At 37.3% G+C, this 4,337-nt stretch overlaps 1 pseudogene; it reads left to right on the plus strand.

Moving 5' to 3' along the window:
• Positions 1 to 270: 270 nt before the first annotated feature.
• LOC132310702 (small nucleolar RNA R71) lies at positions 271 to 369 on the plus strand (annotated as a pseudogene).
• The last annotated feature ends 3,968 nt before the right edge of the window (positions 370 to 4,337 follow it).

Genomic DNA, 4,337 nt, shown 5'->3' on the forward strand with positions numbered 1-4,337 from the left:
TCAAACCTTCGAGATGATGATTTCATTTCGGCAGCAATTTCATTGGAGTGGTCGACTTGATGTAAGCCAACACTCTTCCTACCACTAGAATTTTTACCATTCTTCGAAGATAAAATACGATGCAAAGAATTTTCACTCATGCTCTCATAAAGACGCCACACGTCATCCTCATGCCTATCAATGTAAGAGCCACCCATGGAAGCATCAACCATGCCTTTGTAATTGTCCGATAAGCTCTCAAAGAAATATTGAACTATTTGCCATTTGGGCATGTCATGATGTGGACACTTCCTAAGCAATTCATTAAAGCATTCCTATGCCACATGAAATGTTTCTCCATCCTTATGTGAAAATTCTCGAATTGAGGTTCTCATGGCATTGGTCTTAGAAATCGATAGTACTTCTTCAAGAACTCTTGTTGCATTTCCGCCTAAGAAGTTATTGAAAAAGGCCTAAGATTGTTAAACCAATATTTTGCCTTGTCTTTAAAGGTGAATGGAAAAAGTTTAAGCCTTAAGACCTCTTCCGGCATGTCCGTATATTTCACGGCGGAACATACTTCAAGAAACTCATCCAATTGCTTGTAAGGTTCTTCACTTAGAAGTCTATGATAATTAGGAAGCATTTGAATGGTTTGCGGCTTGATTTCATAGTGGTGTGCCATGTGGGTGCATTATATTCATTAGGCACATAGTCATCTCTTAAAGCAAAGGGGGGATTAGCAATTGGAGGTGCAACATGGGCACCTTGGTTGCCTTAAATGATGGGAGGTGGTGGAGCATAGATTGGCCTTAGCATTCCCAATAGAACTTGGGCTTGTTGTTGTGGTGGATGAACATATGGCCTTGGCATGCCTAATGGAACTCGCATGTTATCATGATGCACATTGGGGTAGAGGATACCTTGTTGGTCTATGTGACCAAGGTCCTCCACGTGGTCCTCATTGTGTCCTTCCGTTGATGAAATGGATTGACTAGAACTACCTCTTCCCCTAGGGTTTTGAACAATGGATTCAAGATAAAAATTTAAAGGGACAAGAGTGGGTCTCAATGATCTACGACTATGCATTCACAATGTAACACAACAAGCAATAACAACAAACACTTCACCTTCACAACAAATTAACAATCAACAAACTTCCTCCACATACAATGTTCTCATACTCCCATGCTTTAACAATATACAAGAAAAATAAATTACCTCCACGTGGGCTTACGATTTATCTAAGAATTGAAATACAAGCCTCCACGCGGGCTGACGATTTAACTAAGAGTTTGAGTAAGAAGAAGCTCACAAAGGTCCTTTAGCACTTCAACTTCAAATTACAGCTTAGCTTAGCAATTTTTTAGATTTTTATCATTTTTCCTTTGCTTGTTTAACTCTTTTGCTTAGAATGCTCCTTTGCTCACCTTCTTAGCCCAATGCTCCTTGTTAATCAAGAACAAACACAATAAGTAGCAAAAATTGAAAACAAAGTAAAGACACGATCAAAAGAGTACTAATTCTTAATTGATTCCACAAATACGACGTTGCCAATCAATCAATCCCCGGTAGCGGCACCAAAAACTATGGTGTCTTCTCTGGCGGTGCACAAAACAATGCACAAAACTGAGTTTGGAAATTAGTGTCAAGTGCGCACCATAATTTAAATTTATAAACCGCATAACACCTATACTATGTCGTATGAGTGAGAAAGGATCGTCCCAAGGGATTGTGGTGTCGTACTAGGTTGAGGAATCAAAATTAGGGTTAGTAGGTCGAGTGATCAAAATAGTGGTTGGTTGGTTGGATTACATTAGATGCAAATTAAACTAAAGTAAACTATAATGCAATAGAGAGAATAAAAGAGAGAGAGATCTTGGGGTTTAGAGATCACCACTAAGCATAGCTTTTCTACACCTTTAATGAATGATTAATGAAGGGAAAAATATGTATTGCAACAAAGTGTGTCTGTGTGGTTGTTTCAACAAGCATGGATCACAAATTAAGCATATATTGTCTAAACAACATTGTGGATAGCACAACATATCAAATTAAGACATTAATCCTTTCTTTAAGCTTACAATCCAAACAAATCATAAGGTTAGAGATATATGTTACTTGCTTTTCATAAGTATGGAACATCAACAACAAGCATGGATTGTCCTCCTATTTAATAACTACACTACAACTAAGCTAATGGCATGAAATTAAGCTAATTAAACTAAGGGAGAGGTAGAATCCATCAAGAAATGAGTATGAACCATCAAATAAATCATAAGAACATGACATTAAGCACTATGTCTTAATAATCTCTAGATTTATAGCATCAATGCACATAGACATGCAAAAATAACACAAGAAATAGAGACAAACACACGAATATCTATTCTAGCATACATACACATATAGATAGAATAAAATGATCAATTGGAAGCATTAAACCACATAAATCATTGAATAAACAAGATCTATATATATATAAGTGTCAAGACATGAATCACAATACAAATCCCCTCAAAAATACATAAATCAAGAAGTAGAAAGCATGCTTAGGGCTAACTCTATCCCCAAGAGGATGTCTAGCCACTCATAGATGATGTTCTCCAACCCTCAAGGGCAAGCTCCAAGGAAGAACTCTGCTCCTTGGTTGATGAAGAGTCTCCAATGATGTCTCTAGCCTCCTCCTCTTCTTTGCTTCCTCACTAAGAGTTCTCTAAGGTACGATATGATATGATGTAAAAAGTAGTCCTTATCCTTATATAGGTAGGTAAAATAACACCAAAAATGAGCTGGGGTCGTACAACAAATATTCCCCAATGATTGGATAAAGGATAACTTTTTGTGAGCTGGAAATTTAACTTTTCTGCACTGAAGGAAGTTCAATTGATCGAACGTTGGACTTGGATCGATCGAACATGGATGAGATCTATCGAACTTAGGCTAGATCGATCCTCAATGGTGGCACCTTTTTGGATAAAAATAAATCTGAGATATTTTGAAGATATTTTTGGGAAAAGGACAAAAGTGGTTGGTGGGGTGGTACAACTGCATAAGATCAATCATTTGGATAAAGACAAGAATGTTCGATCGATTAGAGAAAGAAGTTGGATCGATCAAACTTTTGAGATCTTTGAACAGGGACAAATATGGCTCAGATCCATCTTGAAGTGCTGAGATCGATGAAAGTTGGATCGATCGAACTTTTCTTGAGATCGATCGAAGTTGCTGAAATTCCACCCTTTACTTCTTTTTGCTCTACTTTGCTTTTTTCTTTGATTCATCCAAGAATTGCTTCAATTATGCGCTTATTTGGCTGAGTTAGCTTGTTTTGGGGATAAATACCTAAAAATAGAAATAACACGAAATCAATACAAAACGGTAAAATAAGATAGATAAAGGTTCTAAAATACCTAAGCTTAAGGGTTTAAATACGCACTTTTTAGCGCTCATCAGCAGGTTAGGGCATTAATATTCCTGTGTTTTTTCAGCTTCTGATAGAAGTAAGCTATACTCCAATCAATGTCTGTCAACCACTGAACTCTGGATTTTTGAGCCACCAAAACTTCTTGATTAGAACGAGTAACATTTAATTCCTCCATAGCTGTTTCTTCATAATCAAAAACTACATCAGTAGAAGCTGCTAACTATTCTAATTGAACAACTTCCAAATGTTTTCTAGCCTGGTACAGATGTTCCCCTAAATCCCCAAAGCAATTTTTGTTCCATTCCTTAGTAGCTGCTATAATGAACCTTAATTTCTTTAAAAATCGATGTAGAGGACTGCCAAAAACCTCCACATCCCAAGCCTGGTGAATAACAGAACCGAAGGCCTCTTGAAGACACCAAACTTTCAACATCTTGAAAGGCTTGGGTCCTGAAGCAAACTGCTGACTAAAATGGATTGCAATACCATAGTGATTAGAGGAACTAGCTGAAGTGTAAAGAACCTTAGTAGCTGGCAATTTATCCATCCATGGATCATTGACAAAAACCCTATCTAGCTTCCTATAAATCCTTGTAGAAGTTTGTTGTCTATTACACCAGGACCAACACCATTGGAAACCAAAATTTCATTCAAACCAGCAGAATATAGGCATTGATTAAATTCATCCCAGAGTTTCTGAGGAACTCTCTTATCCCCCTTCTTATCTCCAGCAAACCTAATTTTATTCCAATCTCCTAGCACAATCCAAGGGTCAGAAACTGTAATTGATAATTGTACCAATTGTCCCCATAACTCCATTCTGTCCTTATTAGCGTTTGCAGCATAAACTGAAGAGCAAAAGAATATCTCCCCTATGTGAACCACTTGTACTCTGAGAAGCATAATCTGAGCAAAAACTGCAACCTTTGAC

The sequence above is a fragment of the Cornus florida genome, unplaced genomic scaffold, assembly GCF_030987335.1.
Source record: "Cornus florida cultivar Cherokee Brave unplaced genomic scaffold, ASM3098733v1 CherokeeBrave_3.0.0_Hap2_Chr05, whole genome shotgun sequence".
Lineage (NCBI taxonomy): Eukaryota > Viridiplantae > Streptophyta > Magnoliopsida > Cornales > Cornaceae > Cornus > Cornus florida.